Source organism: Cryptomeria japonica, chromosome 3, assembly GCF_030272615.1.
Source record: "Cryptomeria japonica chromosome 3, Sugi_1.0, whole genome shotgun sequence".
NCBI classification, from domain to species: domain Eukaryota; kingdom Viridiplantae; phylum Streptophyta; class Pinopsida; order Cupressales; family Cupressaceae; genus Cryptomeria; species Cryptomeria japonica.
In genome coordinates this window covers 683,751,513-683,772,833 of record NC_081407.1, presented here as the reverse complement: position 1 = coordinate 683,772,833, position 21,321 = coordinate 683,751,513, and the positions used below count along the sequence as shown (strand labels likewise).

At 35.8% G+C, this 21,321-nt stretch overlaps 1 protein-coding gene across 2 annotated transcripts in view; it reads left to right on the top strand.

Moving 5' to 3' along the window:
* The first annotated feature begins 2,085 nt into the window (after positions 1–2,085).
* LOC131051135 (general transcription and DNA repair factor IIH subunit TFB5) overlaps positions 2,086–21,321 on the top strand; it is a 54,513-nt gene continuing 35,277 nt past the window's right edge. Inside the window, exon 1 of one of the 2 annotated variants that reach the window (XM_057985514.2) lies at positions 2,086–2,358. The gene's annotated coding sequence lies outside the window, so the exon portion shown is untranslated. Of the gene's footprint in view, positions 2,449–21,321 lie in introns of both variants that reach the window. The other variant, XM_057985515.2, reaches the window with a different exon arrangement.

Genomic DNA, 21,321 nt, shown 5'->3' with positions numbered 1-21,321 from the left:
AAACTCTAACAACATAGTTGTGCAATGCTATAGAAGATTAATGCAACACTTATGTCACAATGAATAATACTTTTATGTTCCTTGATGTGTGTAAGAGGTGTTCTTTAAGTACACTTTAGATAATAAACATTCCAATGAAATTGGGTTAATCCGTAAATACAACTCCAAATATAACATGTAAAATATTTCATAGTACAATTAAATAGAAGAAATAAGTTAGACTCAAATTTAAATTTGAAATTTGAAAGTTGAAATGTACTTGGATCAATTCTTACAAATTATAAACCTAAACTTAAAAAAGGAAAATTGAAAATCAATAAATGTATTATATACATTAAATTTCTTATGATTCAAAGTGAAACTGTCCCACAATTTAATTATGTGGGTTTGGTTTCTAAATAGACTTAAGAAGAAGCAATTTAATTTAGGCAATAAATTCTTATCCTTAGCTCTCAAGATTCAAGTTGCCAACGAGATCCTCATTGCTACTCATGTGTATTATTCATCACATTGGATGCCTTCCAAACAAGATTATCAGGAGTTGAACAAAATAATTCGTAAATTTCTATGCTTGAAGTGGGATGGTAATGCTGGGTTCATTGCTTTATCACAGTCACACTGCATTCAACCTAGACATAAAGGCAACTTGGGACTCATAGATCCTTAAAAAACAAGGGCTTTGTCTTGCTACAAAATGGATTATGAGAGCTACTATGGAGATGAACTAGGGAAAATTTTAGTTTGCCAACGAATCATGGAAGCTTTAGTCAAGAAAAATGGCAAGATGTTAATTGGTTTGACAAAATGCTTATGCTCCCCTTCTTTAAAATTAGAGCTTCTTTCCCTCTTCAATCCATATGGAATGCATGACAAAAAGTTGCAAATTTTTGGATTGAAAAGGTTCTTCTCTACAAGGTGGTTTCAGTTTTGCTTCAACATCAATATGATGAAACAAACTTATCAATTATCACAATCAACATTTGGCCATCTTCTTTCCAAGGTATTCTTATTACTTGTCCAAAACAAGGGTTAGGCAATTCGAATATATTTGGGACTTTAATCTTTTGGACTGGGCTTCATGAACATATGTCAAAGATCATTATGGGTTGAGCAATAACTATACATAGTTTTAAATTTTTATTCAATCTTTAGTTCCTTTTGGTCTTTCTATGAAGTTATGTACGCATAGGGACTTCTTCTCTTTTAAGGATTAGAAATAGATTTCATTCAACCATTTCAATTATTTTTCTCTTAAAAAAGATTTATTTCCAAATTCTTCCTAGTTGGCCCCTTACTCCCTCGTTTGAACCCAAAATGGAAATGCAAATTTAGTTCCAAGTTTTAGACTAAAATGAGTGTTCAAATTTGGAAATCTAAAGCTATTTTTGATGCTTAGGTATTGAATTGAAAAGTATTACATTGCAAACTTCATGTGGGGGGATAGATTGAAATTTATTATGATGCAACCAACTAAATGTTCGTTTTTCCATCATGCTAAAAGTTTGAAAAATATTTTTTGGGGCTGTTTTCAAGTTAAAGCAATGGTTTGCTATCTTCATAGACTTCTTTGCAATCTTCAATCATTATCTAAATTGGAAAGAAGCTATTTTTAGTTTTGGTTTTCAAAATGACGTGGTTAGTGATTCTATTAGCAAGTGATTTAAAAAAATATTTGGAAAAACAGATGCACTGCTATATTTTCTAATGATTATTATCATATAACAGATTCTCTTAGGTTTTACTTTAACATATTTCTATGGTGGCTTTTCTTTTCTCATAAATTCAAGTGTTATGTAAGAAAAATGTAAAGACAATAGCTCAGTTGCAACAAATTAAAGACCAAATGAGCTAGTTAATAAACTCGATCATTATAAATATATTATGCATAACATTTAACTCTATCTCTTTCTTGCAACCTTGTGGCTAAGATTTTTTTTTTGATGTTGAGTCATTCTTTCAGCTACCTTTGGTAACTTTCTATTGTAATTTTTAATTACTTTGTTTAATAAAAAAATAAAATAAACTACAATAAATTTGAAATTATATATTTATTTTAATAAAAGTCACACTACTTCGAGACTTTATTTGTTTCTCCATTCTAAAATCTCAAATAACGAACAAACTACCTATTGTCATCTTCGCCGGGTCGAGTTTCCATTGTTTATCCACCAGCTGTAGCTCGAGATTAAGTTCCATTCTGTCTGCAGAGGCATAAATTTGTTCCATCTCCACATATCCGGTCCCGGAGCAATAGAGAGGGAAGGGCGAGATCGAGATACAGTTTCCATTATTGGAGAGCTATAACCCCCATCAGTTCTATACCCAGCTGACTCATAAGCATCGAAGCAAACAATATAAGTAAGGGTGACAGTTAACTTTGAAGCCCTCTTCATTTTCAGAAATCAATCAAATTCGAGGCCGGGTCATGAATAATTCATTCTGAAAAAGGCACATACGGACTCTTTCTTCTCCTTGAATTAGTTTTCTTCAACTAAAATCAAGCATTTCTATATGTTTTGCATGAGTGTGGCTGTCCGTTTTCTTATTTTCTGGTCTTATTTTAGCCGAATTTCTGACTCTTCCCAGATTTTCATTGTAACCTTCTACATTTTGTGCAATTTGTTGGAATTTAATACTTCACGCAGTTTCAAGAGCGTTTTGTTCTCCGAATTTGTTAGGTTTTAGGCTTTTAGGGGTTACACGATCAATTAGATTGTGTGTGTTATCTGCAGTTGAGAATCTTTATTTTTTATGGCCTTTTCCTTTGACGTAGAGGGCTTATTTTATCGTCTTAACCTTACGTTTTGAATTATTTGCTGAATAATTTCGTTGTAAGCCCAACCTTACAAGTTTAGCATGGCTAATGATGGTTTTTAGTAGCAAGTGTTACTTTGCCAGCAGGTAACTGTGAAATCAAGATCTCATATCTGCCTTCGGTTGAATTCCAAAGAAAAAAAAGTATTTATAAGAAAGTGAAATTAAGGTCGTATATCTGTCCTTGGTGGGATTCCGAATAAAGAGTGTTTATTGATAAAAACATCACACAGCCAAAACGCCTTTTCCTAGCTAGTAAAAGATTTACTGCTTTAATTAGAAGCAGGAAGGCTGGTCTCTTCTGCTTGATTACTAAGGTCCTAGTCTTTGCAAAATAGAGGACAACAATCTAATAAATAATTCCTTACATGTTTTCCATTGGCTTTTGAAGAAGTACATGTGCTGCTTGAGGAATTCCCTTCCATCTCAGCACTTATTCTAGAGTTTTGCAAAATTGAGTAGCAGTTCCTTAGCTTTAGTTTTGTTTTATATTGAAAAGAAGTCTGTAAAAGCAATAAAATTAGGACTTGAGACTTTTAAATATACAGAAAATCATTATTGACATGTCTTATAAGATAATGACCATTGTCCTTAGGTGAAATATCAAATAAATCAATCTTCAAGTAATGATTTTGTGCTGGTTTAGCTAGATGACACCATTTTTGAAGTTAAAAACTCAGCTTTACAATAAGCCTTGCCTAGTTGGTGGTTCCCAATGACTACCGACTCCTACGGTAATTGGAGCTCTTCAAGCATTTCTTTGCAGAAAATTTTCTCCTGGCTCAACTCAGTTAAAAACAACAATAAAAGTTCCCTGCGCACAAAGGTATATTTCAAGATCACTTCCCATATGAGGCCGCCAGGAATTTGATAGCTATTGGTGCAGATCATAAATGTTGGGCCAAAAAAGATTGAAGCAACCAAGCAGATTATTTCAGAGAAATAATTCTCTTCTTCTAGAACTTCATCCCCAAAAAATCACAACAGGGGAGGACTTGGAGGAGTTGTGGGGTTAATCCTTGCCTTGGAGGACACCCGCGGTTCCTTTTCTTTCTCTTATCCAGTTACCTCAGGTCCCAGATCCTTAGTGGCCATAAAGTACTTATTAGGGCTGGAATAAAAATCTCCACCCATAGTGCCAACTGCCACCAACATCCTTTTCTCCCCATGCCACTTCAGAATAGTTGGAACAAAATGCAGAAGTGGCTGCAAGCTTGCCATCAGGAAAAAGACCTAAAATTTCTACAAATAAATGCTGAGTAGCCATGATGACAGTAGGAGTTGGTAGATTTCAGGAGCCACTAATTGAGTAAGGAGAATCACTTCATTGGAGGGGATGAACGAAGTCTGATATATACCTGAGTATATCAGCAGGTCAGACTTATATAAAGCCATCACCAGATTTATGCAATAATTAGTATTTGGTATGCTTTAGCAGATTTGAATTACTTTATTATTATATAATCTCCTGTATATAGGATTTAGACAATAATATGGATTCCTCATATATTTGTTTAAATGCTGCAAACAACCATGATGGGAATAGTGAGGGAATAAAAGGAGGGGAAACAGTTATGAGGTCCTCTTCTAGGCACTCCACCTCATGGTGGTGATGGATAGTCCCATGAGGCCAAGGGGGTGTAGGGAGTGCACTGCCCTTGGGCTTAGAAGGGAAGGACGTTCCAGACACCTTATTGTAGTTTCACCTTAAAACCTCTACCATGTTTGACCATTGGATTAAGGAACTCCAATCATAGGCAGGAGAATAAGGGTCACAAGAAGAGGGGAACATTTATAGGATTCCTCACTAGGTCCACCCCTTCATATGGATGGCAAAGGGCCACATGATGGCCAAGAGGGATGGTATATTCGCTCTTGGGCCTAGGGTAGGGGATCGTTTTAGGCACCCTAATATGCCCCTTTATCCTAACTCTCCTACGGTTGAATTCCATCAATAAATTAGATATATCTTATGATTAAGTTAATGTTCCTAACCCTAGTAGGAAAGATCTATGCTTTTGATTTAAAATAATGTTTCTAATAGGATCTATTTTATGAATCATGTTTCAATGATTTCCTAACATGTTTGTAGGATCTAAATCAGGTAAATGATATCACTAACTCTATTCCATGTATTGTTTTACTTGAAATTGTGATTTAGGGCAAAAACTAGGGTATTTACAAAAAGGGGACATTACATACAACCATTCCTTCCAACTTCGAAGTCATGGATTCTTTATCTAATATTCAATGAAATTTGAAAAGTCTGTCTTAAGATGGGAGGCAGCCACAGTAAAAATTCTCATATTTATCTTGCTGCTCGTGGTCTTTTAGGGTTTCTTGGAGGCCCATTACCTTCAGGGTTTGTGGACAGACTCTATTAACACTAGATAGTTATCCCTCACAAGTCATTTTCCTGAGATATTCCTAAGAAGCCATCCAAATCATAAAATCAGGCAAAACATTTTGACTTCAAAAACTTTCTTTTTCACACAAACCCCTTTTTTGGAAAATTTCTTTTTGGATTTTCTATCAGAAATATCAAACACACATGCAGGCCCAAACTTTTAGGAGAGAAAGTCAACTCATATGCAATATCTTATGTACAGAGGAGCAAGCAAGCCAATATCAAAATGACATGAGAAAGTCAAGGAATGTGACAAAGGCACGATTGATTCAAAAATAACAAATTTATATGACATGATTATGACAAATTGAATGGAAATTCTAGCTTTATAATTATGACAAATTGGGAGCAATTGTAGCTTGTTGGTTTGAGGAATTAGTGGAGAAAATGGGGGGATAAATTATAGGAAATGGGAAGCACGAAATTAGGGATGACAAATTATGACAAAATTTAATGAGAGAAATGTGAGAATAATTAATAACTTTTCATTTATTAATAATCCCACAAAAGGAAAATCAGGTAATTAAATAAAATATTTATTTGTGACACAAGACATAGGATAAACGAAATGAATTCATTTAACCTAAAGAGAGATGTTAATAAGGGATTAATAATTAAAGAATTATTTAACCCTAGGAGAGAGACATAGGTCAAGATGATGTCATTAAACAATTGACATGACTAGGATAAGGATTTAATGGCTGAATTGATTGATTGATATAATGATTAAACAAATTAACTAAATTTGATTGAAACCAATGCTCAAGATCGATCATAATGATTGAAATGGCAAGGACAATTCAGGTTCACCAAAAAATGTAGATTAGGAATTCGGTTAAAAACATCATGACATCATAAAGCCAACCACAAAAGCAAACATCATGAAAATAACCCTAATCACATCAATAGAAGTATGAAAACAAAATGCTTAAAACAAACACAAACTAGTACGAACACTTCTTCCATTCTCTTCCATTGTTTTTCTTTCTCCTTCAATCAAATGTATGCGACTATCAACAACAAATGCAAGTGTATTGAAAGCAAGATGATTAGCAAAATGATAGTAAAATGATGGTAATGATGAAGTAATTCTTATAGCGTAAGGATACTTGAAATGTGGTTGTTGAAAATGAGGAAGAGACCCCCAATTTATATACTTGAATCGAAAGACATATTGGATGGATGCGATCGAATGAAATCAATGGTGAAGATTGTCTCCATGAAGCATAATTACCTAGGCAAATTAGAAGCACAATTAGGGCTGATTGAGAGAAAATTATGGAGGGCAAATTGCCATTCGAAAATGATGAAAGAGGAAGGTTAGCAAAGAGGAGGGAAGCTAGAAAAGAGGAGGAGAAGTGGGGATAAATTAATAAATATTCATTTCTTAATTTCTCTCACAAATCTCATAACTAGCCAATCAAATAAATAGTATTTAATTGTAAAATAAAAAAAGAGAATTAGGATAATGAACCAAATCATAAGTCCTAAGACAAATTAGTTAGGAAAAAGGGAGAAATATTTGAAAAATTATTAAACCCTAGGTAGAAAAGGAAATGAATTAGGTTAAACAATGTCATGATAAGATTGACAAGATTAACGATAAACATGGACATGATCAACCGTATTACCAATCAACCCCTCGCTTGGTTGCAGTCTGATGTTCAACTTCTATAGGCATTAGAGCAAAACAAATTGATACTTGGATTGAATTCTAAACAACCAGGCATGTGCATTTTAATCCCCTCAATTACAAAGAAGTGCTATTGATATAGTCGCTTAATTTTTAGCCAGACATATTGCTTATTAATCCAACAATACAAGGAGCGATTCGATTGTATCTTTATCAAGCAAGAGGTATAGAACATTGATGAGTTCATATGCATCGAATTCGTATTTGGGTTGTTTTCTCATCTTTCTCATGACAAAGAGATCCGCATCATCACTTCTTTATAGCATGCTTTCAACTTTGTCTAAAAGTAGAGGCTAAATAATAAAGGGTACAGCTGATTCAAAATTAATATCTTTCTCTTTTAGAAAGAGTTGTTAATTTCTGAATGTGTTTTTTGGGTGCCGTTATCCCTCACTAGGTTGTGGCAATCAGCAGCTGTTTTTTTTAATCCTTGACTGAGCTCAGGTCTTCTATTTAGAACAAAAACACTTTTGTTATATATAGGGGGATTTTAAAAATTATTTGTTGTTTTTATTTCTAGAACAAGGTGCTTTCTGTCTACTGCTTATTCACTTTTTGCTTTAGTTTTGTAGGACAAAGCTTTTTTTCCTAAATTTGGTGCTCCACTAAGATGGGTGTTTGTAACAGCCTAGAAGCTTTTCTTGACCTAAGGCAAATAATTGAGAGTAGAGCAGAAAAAATAAAAGAGAGCAATTTTGAGATTAGTGTAATTTTTTTTTTTTAATAGAAAATAGATTTTTGAGTGTTGTCTGTTCATATTCAAGTTTGCTGTTTTGTTTGAAGTTTTAGTATAGTTAGGGTTAATTTTTGGAGAGAAAAATCTGCTTACCATGGTATCAGAGCTTATTGACTGAAATCTTTTAGGCCTGTGTATGGAGTGTGTTGCTTCCTATTAGAGGGAATTGATAGAGGATTTCAATGCCCTTGATCCTGTGTTTGAAGTGATTTGAACCTGTGAGAGGTTGTAGAGTGTAATTCCCAAAATGCTTCAATGATTGAGGTGGTCTGGATTTGTGAGAGGTTGTAGGGTGTGGCTATCTAGGTGCCTTAGTGATTGGATTGCTAATCTAAATTTGTCAGAGGCTATTGGTCTTAAATTATTAATTATCCTAGCTGATCTGCCTGGTTTCAACATATTTCAGATGTAGTCATGACTGGTCTTGGTCTCCAAGAGTGTGACTGCAGAGGGCACTTCCAATTTACAGTTTGGAAGTGTATAATGCAAATGCTATTGGAGGAAGATGATCTTTGGATTTTTATGGAAAGTAAGGTTGCATCTCCTGCAAATCTTGTTCAATGGGTTCAACATATCAAAAAGTTCACCAAGGTGTAGCAAATCATCCAAGATTCGAGCTAGGACCATTTGATCCCTCACTTTGTAGAAAGGAAATCAACAAAATAAATATATGATGCTTTGACTACTTCTTGCAAGATGCTACTAAATAACAAGCTTAGTTGACCACTCTATATTAGGTTGCTAATATTCTTGCAAGATGCTACTAAATAACAAGCTTAGTTGCTGCACGCATGAGTGATATAGACATAGCGGCTTCTTACTATATCAAGATAACTAAATTTCAAGATCAACTTGTTGCAATGGGGGTGGTGGATAATGATAAGTTGGTGCCCATAACCATAAATGGGTTCTCATTCTAGGATCCATTGATTTAAGTTGTCTATGCACAATCTCTAGTCAAGTCCCCTTATTTTTAGGTGTAGAGTGGTATGTGGCCAATGGGGTATCAAGACACATGAATATTAATATGGAGGCTCTCAACAAAATTCTGGAGTAGAAGGTAGGTGTATAGGTGGAGCTTGGTGATGATGCTACATATCCTATTATAGGGACATGTTATATTTCTTTTTGCATACCTTTAGGTGAGTTAATTGAAACTAAGAACCTAGGCGAATCTTAAGTTTGTGGTTGATTTTGATGATCAACAACTCAATACTAGAGATCATAGCTAGGATCTTGGTTGAGATAGGCTAGAGGCATACAGGAGGGTAGCCTCTGTAGGTTGACTACTTATTTGATCAAACATGGAGTCTTGATACATGATATGACAAATGGTGAAAGATTTGGTTAAGATGACTGTTGTGACGTTTTCACACATCGCCCCATTGCAAATGGGGACCCATGTTTTTTTTTGCTTTTTAGGGTTTTTTTTTTTTGGTCCTTTAGGGTTTTGTTAGCTAGCCTTTGCATTTTGAGTGCTGTCGGGGAGATCAATAGGGTAGCAAGTCCTACTTAAGTGATGCCCTAGTCCTGAAATATGGCTAAGTCTAGAATGTCCTGAAATTTGGGTAAGTCTGAAGTCCAGATCCTGAAATTTGGCTAAGTCTGGAATGTCTTGATCCTGAATTTGACTAAGTCTGGAAACTAAAAAAACCTCCAAAAACTAGATTTTGCAATATAACTCCTGGAGGTCTGAAACCACTCACTTATACTTAAATGTTATATTCCATTAAAATTATCCTGATAGAGAGTTCGAAGAGTCAAATTTCGCTCCCGTCCTTCACTGAGGATCCAGAGCGAACTTCGCTCCTGTCCCTCCTAGGAGGACCAAGGCGAAATCGCTCCTGTCCCTTGCCAAGGGTCCAGAGCGAAAATGCTTAGTTGAGCCATTCCTGACCTTGTTTGGACGAATCGAGACATCAAAGGCATGGTGAAGGACGAAATGAGCATGATAGAGCATCCAAACTTGATAAAAAACGATGAAATGATGAAGTTTTTGCCTAGAAGGTCAAATTCGCTCCTGTCCCTCACTAAAGGACCAGAGCGAAATTCTTCATAAGGTACGATCTGGGCAAAGATCAAGCAAGTTTTATGTTTGAAGGCAAGAAAGGAGGCGAGATGAACGCGTTTAAGACAAATTGAAAATTATGAAACGCCAACAAGGGACCAAAATGCTTAAGTTCGCTCCTGTCCCTCAGGAAGGGACCAGAGCGATTTTTGTTTTAGATGATTTTCTTGCCCAATTTGAATGGATCCCAAGGCATGAATAAATGGAATGGAACATTGCGCATCCGTTGAATATGATTTTTGAAGGATATGAAGTGAAATGAAGCCCACAAGAACAAAATCGCTCCTGTCCCTCTCCAAGGGACCAGGGCGATATGATGATTATATTGCTATTCTTCCAAGTTCAAGCCACTCCAAAATGAAGAACAAGGAGGCAAGGACGTCTTAAGACATCTCAATCAAACACGAAGTATCCAAAGTTGCCAATATTGAAGGAACCGCACTTAGACACCTAGTTCGCTCCTGTCCCTCAGGGAGGGACCAGAGCGATTTGCATAAAATCTTTCATGTTCCATCAAAATCGTGACAAGGCAAGGATAGGCAATGTCAAAGATGCTATTAGGAAGATGATGAACGTAGAGTTAAGATCAAGAACGAAGTAATTTGAGCCAAGACAAGGATCACTCCTGTCCCTCTCCAAGGGACAAGGGCGATGATCCTTTAAACATCAAAACGTCTTGTGAAAAGCAAGTGGGACGAGCATGGAATGAACAAGCAAAGTTATTTTTTCACCATACAAGGAAAAGTTGATGTCAAAATGGAGAATTTCAAGTGAAAACATTAGGATCGCTCCTGTCCCTCTCCAAGGGACCAGGGCGATATTACATCCAAGGGCATCCCTTCACACATGCAAGTCAATCAAACTTGAAGGACCCGACAAAAATGATGATTTGAACGTAGAAATGCAGAGGTTGAACGTCAAAAATGCAAAAATCAAGACCAACATGATGGATCGCTCCTGTCCCTCTCCAAGGGACCAGGGCGATGAGGTACGTGTACTTCATTTTCAAAATATTTTGGCGCTCAAATAAACATTTTTGAATTTATTTAAATGCTAGCAAAATCGATATTTTATTTAAAAATGGCATTTAAATATTGCGCTTGGTATCAATTAATTATTTTGCCTTGTAAAAAATCGAAATTTATTAATTAAAAATGAAAGGCATTTAATAATTAATTAATTAATTAATAAAAAAATCAAAGGGAAGCGCTTGGTATTTTATTGTTTTATGAAGGTCGGCCTTTCTTATTTATTAAAAAATCGTTTATAATTGCTTTATTTTTACAAAAGTCGGCCTAAATAATGATGAGAGGTAAGCACTTATAAAGGAGGGTGGTGAAGATCATTATTTTCACATTGTTATTTTATCATCTCAAGTGCGATTTAAGGAAGACAAAGAGGTGCGAATTATATTCAAAAGGGGTGCGAACTTGAAAATTCTATTGGTGCGAACTTGTCAAAGGACATTGAAGAACACATCAAAGATTCCAAGGGTGGCGAATTAATAAAGAGGACGTTCATTATCCTTCAAGATCATGTTGAAGTCACCAAATTTTGATTTGTGCCTAGGCGAATTCCTTTGTTTTGCATTTTAGAGTTAAACTCTCAAGTAAGGTATGGCAAGATCTCTTGTTTTAATTTCGAATTTTGATCGTCATTGCCTTAAGCTTGAATTTTGAATTTTGAATTGTATTAGCTCAATCATCGTTTAGGAAATGATAATTCAAGGACTAATCATGAAGTTTCCTAAAATTAATTTAATCTATGCTATTCATTGCAAAATCATGTTTCTAATTTTGAAATGTTGTGTAGGCATCAAATGGAGATCTCATCAAGGAAAATCAAGCCGGATCAAGGACGGTCTTCGCCGGGACGATCAAGCAAGGACAGGAGTGACTTCTTTCAATCTAGCGTTCCAAGGCGAGGTACATCATCCTGCACATCAAGGACAAAAGGAGTTAGAACAAGAGTTAATTAAAGATAGCCTCTCAACGACATCAAATTGAATATCTAGCAACCTACGAGTGTTAGATGAGGTGGCATCCCAGTCATCACTCCTCCAGTCAGTGTGGTCCACCTCAGCATGTCCAGATTCAATGTACCTAACTCATGGAAGGTGGCACAAACTCCGATGTACCTACCCCGGCTATCCATTGGTCGATTTTTCTAGAAGGGACATGTGTCCAAGCAATACAATTTTGTCATTGGTCAAGCATTAAATGTTATGTAATGGTTGTAACAAACCCTAATTAGGGTTTTCATTGTTGAATCTTGGCCATTGATCTTGAATTGATCTAAGCCATCAAATTGTATTGTGGGCACTATATAAGCCCAGGCATTTCATTTGTAAAGGCTAATTAGCAATAGCTAGAGAGTTAGGAGATAGTTGGAATAGTTAGAAGATAGAAATAGAATAGCAATTAGAGTAGAATAGGAGGACAAGGCAAGAAATTGTTGCCATTGATTGTAAACAAACTCCATTTTCATTGAAGTAATGGTGAAGTGTGTCGTTTCTTGCAATTTGCATGGTTTCTTGTTGAGTCTTCAATCTTAGATGGTAGATGATTAGATGAATGGAGGAAATGTGATTGATTGATGGTGGAATTCGTATATCCATACTACTAGCAGTTTGTTGATTGCAAACTTGCCTTGTGTAGTCAACTGGAATCATTCAGCCTAAGCTCAATTTCAATTTGTCGCTTCTTCATTGATATGCATCAACTTGATGGTGTCTATGCCTGTGGTGATGATTTGAACATCATAAAGCTTCCCTTAGAAGATTGCACTAGCCTTGTGTAGATGTTCCATTGATGTCAAAACAAGACCTAGTTGGAGTTTCATCAAAAATCAAATCATTGCTCCTACATTCTTAGTATTAGGATTAGATCTTCTCTTCGCCCTTATCCTTTTTTCCATTTTTCAATTCTAAGTTAGTCAGAGCCTGTGTTCCAGCAAAGCAGATCGGAAGTTCAAACATCAGATGTAAGTCCCCTTGTGATTCCAGCAAATCACATCATACCACGGCGAGCTTATCCACATGTAGAGACCCTACTAAAAGGAACCTTGGAGTCATCCTAACTGATCCTTTATGCGAATCTTCAGCAGTTAGAGACTTTATTCAAGAGAGGATAAGATACCCTTGGGTATTTTATTCTGTGTTAGGCAGTGTACAAAATACACGTCAACAATGACTTGGTCACTTGCACCAGGGCATTACCTATCTCAAAGAATATGGTGCATGGATTGCTTGACTTCAAGATAGAGAATATATTAGTGTGTAAGGTATGTACTCTTGACAAGCCGTTGAGATTACTTTCCCTAGCTTTGAGTAGAGATCGAGAGGATTTCTTAGTCTAGTTCTTTTAGATGTGTGTGGGCCTTTGTTAGCAACTCCATTTGTATGAAACATTTACTATATTTTATTTATTGATGATTCCTCAAGGAAAACTTAGATATAATCTTGAAGACCAAAGATAAGGTCTTTGGAAAATTCCATTAGTTAAAAGCTCTTTTGGAGAATCAAACAAGAAGGAAGATTAAGGTTTTGAAGTCTTATAATGGAGGCAAGTATACCACCAAGGACCTTGATGCCTTATGCAAAGATGTAGGGATCAATAGGGAGTTGATTATGCCTTACAACTCTCAACAAAATGGGTTTGTCGAGAGGAAGAACAAGTCTATTATAGAGACGACAAAAGGTATGATTCATGACCTAGATTTATATGCGTTTCTTTGGGCAAAGGCATTTAGTTGTGTTGTTTGTGATGCACTGTGAAATGGACAAGGTTAGCAAATGACAAACAACACAAGACACAAGAAAATCATTAGTGTTAGTCAATCAAAAACTAATCTAAACAGGCATATCAAAAGAGATACTAAAATCATGCTAATATATCTAACAAATGAAACAAAGATAATAAGGCATCTCCAAATGCCTCTTAGCATGCTCTTAGCTCCTTCTCCCTTGTTCCTCTCCTCTCCAAGTTCCAAAATAGTGTAGCTTTCAGCAGCATTTTGCACTATGGATGCTTATGGAGGATTGAGATTTTAGTATTTTGCTCTAAATGTAAAATGAAAATCTAAAATACTAGATGCTATTGAAATGATTGATTTTAACCAAAATAACAAGATTTTAGTTTGCTATGCTAAATGCTCTCTAAAATGCCTATAGGTTAAATGCATACAAGTTTTCAGGATCTGGATTATGAAGAAATGGGCTCTATTTATAGGGAAAATGGAGAAATGGATGGTTGAGATTGAGCAATCTCAACGAGAGTCAGGATTGAATGATTTCAAATCCATGTGAGGGCTTTCAACCCAATCCCAGGATGACAAGTGTCAATGTGAGATAGGTTGAGAGGAGAGGGAATAAGCATTAAATGCTTGATATGACCTTGGGAGTTAAAGTCAAGGTTAGTTGAATGAATAAACTCTTTATTCAAAGAATAAAGCTTTTATCCAATGGATAAACTCTTGTGCAAATGTAAAAAGGGATAAATATGGTCAAAACAATAAATGTTTGGGGAGACAAGTTTGAAATAACGATAAATGGTTATGTAAGAGCCATAAATGGTCATGTAAGAGCCATTAGTGGTCTTGGAAGACTTTGGGGGTTAATTTGTTGAACACACAAAGCATTAAATGCTTTTCAAAGACTTTTGAAGTCTTTGAGAAGTGACTTCATTTTGCTTAGGAATGTGACAATAATTAGGGGATGGATTAGGCTAATTGGGAAGGGTTTAGAAGAATCTAGAAGGGGATTAGATTTTGCAAGTAGATTTGGTGGGCGAGGGAAAATAGGATTTTATTAAAATAAAAATTCATTTATTTCAATAAATGTGTGCAAGTTGCATTTGTAGGAAAATGCAAGTGGGGGGGATAATGATTTAAATAAATGTTTTATTTAATTTATTTAAAAGAGGAAAAGGGGATTTAATTAAATAAATAGATTTTATTCATTTAATTGATTGTGAATTTGGTTTAATGAATTAATTAAAATAAATTGAATAATTTATTTAATTAATAGGAGAATGTTTGGAGATGAATTAATTAAATATTAATTTAATTAACTGATGGCTAGTGGATTTTTAATCAAATAAATAGTGAATATTTATTTTAATTAAGCTGGACAGATTTGTGTGACTACAGTTTGCATTCTAAATGGGTGTATCACAAGTTGTTGAAGTACAAGATTGTAGAAGAAACTTTCATAGGAGAGAAACTTGGCGTTTCTCATTTTTAGGGATAGTTGAAATACTAGGAGTATCGATAAGAAAAACAATTGGCCAACTTATTCAAAAGTAACTTGTTGCAGGCTGAAATGAGGGAAATCTTGAAAAAAGCACATAAAAGTGGTGTAAAGACTTGTGACTTGGCCTTCATTTGCAAATTGTTATTAGTATTGACCCAAAAAAATACCTAATGATTGAAAAATGTGCACTAATTGGGAAATCTTAGGTACAATATTCCAATGGGAAATCATAGCTATACAAAAATTATTGCTTTTCTCAACACCAAATAGATTGAGAGCATAATTATCTTATGTGGGAATTGAGTGCTAGTACAAGTATTAGTATTTGTAATGCTTAGCTCATCATTGATTGATTAACAATAGCATCTGCATTAGGGGTAGACAAGCTCAATAGGCTTTTGTACAATTGCTAAAAAATATTTATAGTGTTGAGTTTATTATCAATTAGATTGTAATGTCCCCATTCGGGAATCACCTTGATTTAGTCCTGAAACAACAATTCTAACTTAAGTGAGAATTGTATTACATTTATAAATATAATTTCATTAATTCTGAAGACATTTTATTATAATATTTAATTCATAATGCTAAGAATAGTTTTGGAAGATGGAACTTATCTTGATAGATTTCTTTGATTTGACAATGGATTTATGCTGATCATAGATCTCCCATAAAACTGATTACTATCTCCTTACAATCTGCTACAGAACTTCTTACAATCTCTTCATAAGTTTGTCATAAAATTCTTCACTATCTCTTCACATAACCTGTTCATACAATCTTTCATGAATCTGCAAAAAATCTTGTACACTCCTTTTCATTGGATCTGCAGTCTTACTTTCCATCAATGTCCTTGGTGCATATGCTCAATAGTCTTTTTAATACACATACTCTCCTCCACAAATCTGCATATATTGCCTTTCAAGATCTGTCATACTTCTCTCTTCTATATCTGCTTGATCTTTTCTTCTATACCCATAAGATATTCTTTATATGTGCACATTCTTCTCTCCTATTTCTGCAAAGATTTCTTTTAAACCTAACATGATCACCAAGACCAAAGATGTTACTGCCTGTAACTGAATAACATTTCTGATCTGAACTGATCAGTCATGATGTCCTTCTAATGCTGTTCTGGATTAATAGTCTCTTAAAATCGTGCATCTATGACATAAAAGTTTGTGGCTTAACAGATTGCTTTTCTGGCTCTCCGTGCTTAGCCCCCATTCTTCACACTATGCCATTCCTTTTATATTCCCATCCCGAAATGAAGTAATGCATCTCTTTGAAGAGAGATCTCTTTCCATAGACATGACCCTTGTTATGAAATGATTACTAACTTCATTAATGTTAGTCGATGCCTTTATTAACAACAATAACATTTCCACTCTTTCATATCTTAATTATTACCCTGTTTAATTATAAACCAGAGCGCTACATAACATACACCAATCTCTTAATATAAAGTTGGCGCTTGATAATATTATTCCATGATACACGCGATAAGCGTCATAGGGAGTTCATCGCCTCCACGTGGGTTATCCTTGCTAAGGTGGCCTTATCATCATTCCCTACGTCCTTATGTCCGGATCAGATCTTGTGTGAATGCTTGCTCACTTCGTTTGATTGGCACATCCAGGGGAACATTGTATCTTCCTTTTGCTCCTTCAACGGTAATATATAAGTCTGCCTTAACTTGATGTCTCCCAGTTGATGTTACTTCCTTCAACTGCATATGTCCTTAGTCTATATCATGATAGCCAATATTAAATTCCATAATCGATGAATGTAATTCCCTGATTATTCTCCTTAATTATCGCTGTCTTCAGGATAATTGATCGCTTTATAACAATATAAATCGCTGTTTTAATATCGTGCTTCTATAGATATCGATTAGTTGATAACATTTTTCCTTTAATCGATATTGTTTAATGTTATATAAGTTGTTTGGCTGCTGTTTTTTATAGTCAATATTCCTTTCATATTATCGCTCCTTGGTTTGATAATTATTAATGCATAGTTAATCACACTTCCTTTTGGGGCTTAGTCATTAACATACTGTAATTGCTGTTCCTTCATGGGATTATTTGTTCAATGCTTGACTATCCATATTAATCTATACCGCTACTTACTATCATTTCTCATCAGCGTATGATCACACTCCAAGTTACGCTAAGATTATAATCATGGAGACTCAATACAATTGTGTCTTCTGTCGGCTAACCATCTTTATGGCATTGAGAGTGAACATAGCGCCTGAGGGAGTGAGGCGTTAGGTAATGCATTCACAAATGACGATCCATAGATATTGACTTCCATGAGGTGAATAGATGTTGAATCATCTTCCAATATATTAAGACATGTTGATAATTATATTTCTTTATGATCATTGCTATCCTTTTCTTTTATTAAGTCTTCCATTTTCTATCTATATGCACAGTTATCTTTCCTTATATGATCACCTATATTCTTCATTGCCCTTCGTTGTATGGGCTTTGAATACTAATACTTTTTATAAAGATAATACAAGGCGCTTTCTTAATATTTAACAATACTGGACGGGGTCTTGTTTGGGGACATCAGATAGATTGATAAGAGTATTTGCATTAGGAATATATGATATTTTCTAAAATGGTGGATTGGACTTTCCTATAAGATTTTGGCAAAAGGTGAGTCTTAGTTTGCCATCTAGAATGATCTATCCATAAAAAATGCATATGACTCATTGATTTTGTTAGTGGATCTCCTCTACTATAACATTGTTTTGCAAAATTTGTGCATTGACCACATGATAGACAAAGGTGGAGATCAAAACAATTATTGGAGATATGTCCTCAGTTACCACAGTGGCATTTTTGGGCTTGATGGGTTTTAGTGCAAGTGGATTTTGTTTGTTTAACCAATAGGTGAAATTTACAACACCCATATACCCTATATCAAGTCGATGTTTGTTGGGTTTATTTGTGTAGTATCCCACCCCAATTTGTGCCTAAATTTTCACCCTTTTACACTGAGTAACTTAGTCAAACAGTTTGCAGAGTTTCTCTTGTTCTGGAATAATGTTTGTATTGCCATGAGCTATTTGTTTGAGCAGCAAATTACCAATATATGGTCTTTAATGAAGGTGACATCCCATATCTTGGAACACCATTAAAGTTTCAGACTTATACACCTCCCAGCAACACTTAGTTGTCTGGAATGAAATTCCATGATTTGGTATGAAGTTCCACAATTTAAAATGCTCAACAATTATCTTTCTTATGTGCAGATTATAATCTTCAAACCAGTCCCTGCAAACTGCTGTAGCAGCACTGTTCACGTCACTCCGAATCGGAAGCAATGTCTTCCACCTGCAAAAAATCTTTAAACCCTAGCAGATATGATTTTCTTTATAATTCTCCAAGTCTGAATTCAAATAAGCACAAGTATAATCTCTGGATGAGATTATAAATTGAGTACCCAAGGATGATGTCTCACACCTGCAGGCATTGTTCCTCTTGAGAGTTTTCGTTCTCAAAAGTCTGGCTCTTCAGCAGCAAACCCTTGCTCTCCAGAAAGCTTCAACAATTTGCAAATGATCAATAATATCAAATGAATGTTTTTTTGTCCTTTTTATACCTCCACAAAAAGCCACGACTTCCTTTGGCTTTTTAATCATTTAATAACATTAAATATCATTTGCTTTTAATGTTATAATTTCCTCCAAGGTTGGCGTCCCACAATTGGCTTTAATAAATGATTTTTATATCATTAAATGAATATATGCATTTAATGCCCTTATAACACCATTAATTATAAAGTCACTTTTAATATTTAATATTATTAAAGTCATTACTTTAATAATGATAAATAAATCATAAACTCCAATTATAGCCAATATAAAAACAATTAATTAATTTTGCCAACACCCTAGGGGACTATCTAGATGGTTTACTATAAATAATAAGGTCCAACCCAATGTCCATGTGACTTACTAAATATAGTGAGTGTAAATAGAGCCTAAATGACCCCTAGAAGTTAAATCTCAAATATCTCAATGCATTCCAAAGGAGAACACAAGAAAATGACACTCAAATTGTCAGTTGAAGAACCTTGAATGGCCTCCAAATCAACTCATTAGCCTATGGAGACCAATTAGATAGGCTAATCCTTGAAGAACACTTGAGCTAAAGAAAGTGCCAAAATGGGGACATGTTGTGACCTTTTTCACACATTGCCCCATTGCAAATGGGGACCCTCTCTTTTCCTGCTTTCTAGGATTTTTGTTAGTATCCTGTGACCTTTCGCTTCAGTTTTACCAAGCCTTGCCTAGTTTTGAGCAGTTCAGGCCCTGACGATTGAAAGTTAGTTTTTGCAAATCATGTGATTCCAGAATACAAACACCACCAGAGTGCTTAGACAAGCCGGAGGACGAAAATCGCGATTGATTTGGACAACTTTCTATTTTTAGAAAGTTTTTTTTTTTCCTTTTTCCTATTTTTTAGGAAGTTTCATTTTTGGCATTTTCAGCCCGATCCTCGGTATGGCTATTTTTAGAAAGTTTTCCCTATTTTTTAGGGATACTTGCTTTTTGCTTTTTCGGGATGGGAATCTAGGGTTTGCACCCACACCACTGGCTAGCTTCGACTGGGACCTTAAATCTTCGAGTTTTGACCTAAAAAGCTAGTTCCCTACATTTTAGGGGTTGTATCGCTTCAGATGGGTTTGCCTAAATATAGATTTCAAATTTCAAGTTAATTTGGTTAATTTTGGTTAAGATGTGAAATTTTGAAATTTTCCAAAATTTTGTCTAAGTATGGCTAATGGATAAGGTTGAATGTCATGACAGGTGTGGAAAGTCCGCCATATGGAAGCCTCAACAAAAGTTCGCCTTAGAAGGAAGGTGTGTGAAGGTGAAAGAGGCATCAACAAACTCCGCCCTATGCCTTGGGGTCACAAGGTAGGAAGAGCCTCCAAAGTCCGCCATGAAGGGGTATAGCCCAAAGTCCGCCATGTAGGAGCCTTGTCTAAACTCCGCCCTATCCATGAGACCCTCTAGAAGTCCGCCCAAGGAAGGAGGGTAGCCAAGGGAGAGGCCTTAGAAGTCCGCTCAAGGTAGAGGACTCACCAAAGTCAGCCATGAAGGAATGCCCTCCAAAGTCCGCCATGTAGGAGCCTTGTCTAAACTCCACCCTATCCATGAGACCCTCTAGAAGTCCACCCAAGGAAGGAGGGTAGCCAAGGAAGAGCCTATGAGGAGAGGTCTAGAAGTACGCCATGAAGGGGTATAGCCTAAAGCCCGCCATGTAGAGGAGTCTCCAAAGTCTGCCATAGGTCAAGAAGACTAAGGAGAGGGAGCTCAAAACTCCGCCCTCCTTGGTGCCACCTCTAAAGTCTGCCCATTCAAACTCCGCCCAAGATGCTAAGACATGGAAGAAGAGCCATATGAAAAGTCCGCCCTAGGCCTCCAAGTCTTGATGAAAAGTTATCTAGAAGTCCGCCTTGGCAAGCAACAAGGTAGGAAGAGCCTCCAAAGTCCGCCCATGAGGAGAGTCCTTAGAAGTCCGCCCAAGGTAGAGGACTCACCAAAGTTCGCCCAAGGTAGGAAGAGCCTCCAAAGTCCGCTCTAGGAGAAGGTAACACCAAAGTCCGCCTTAGTGGAGGTATCTTCAAAACTCCGCCCAAGGGGAGCCTTTAAGGAAGTCCGCCATGCAAATTAGGGAGCCCAAAGGAGATGCCATAGAAGTCCGCCCAAGGTAGGAAGGCCATCAAAGTCCACCAGCCTTATGTGGAGACCTCTAAATCTCCGCCATGCATTGAGAGGTAAAGGAAAGTCTGCCAAAGAAGGTAAGCTTCCAAAAGTCCGCCAAAGCTTCAAGAAGATGAAGGTGAGTCTTCAAAAGTCCGCCTACACATGAAAGTCAAACAAAATCAACAAAAATGCAAGTGATGTCATAAAATCCTCCAAGATTTCGAACTCAAAAAAACCAAAATGGAAAGTTTTCAAAAGGAGAATATTGGAAGATTGGTAAAGATTTCGAACCTAAATCCAAAATAGAAAGTTTTTGTGAAAGAAAATATTGGAAGATTAATAATTATTTCAACTTATAAGCCAAATTGGAAGCTTTTGGAAGATATTTTCTTCAAACTTAGAAACATGACAACACTTTCCTAAAAGAGTGAAGTTAGAATTGGAAGTATGAGTTGGAAGATTTTAAGGGTTTCTAATCCAGGAGTTGATTTTATTTACAAATACTTCATTACAAACTTCATTTCTACACCAACAAGTTCGAAGTTACTAAGGAGAGCTTAGTAAAGTATTTCAGTTTGAAGATCATCTGGAGAAAGTTTTGGATATTGCTGGAAGTTGAAT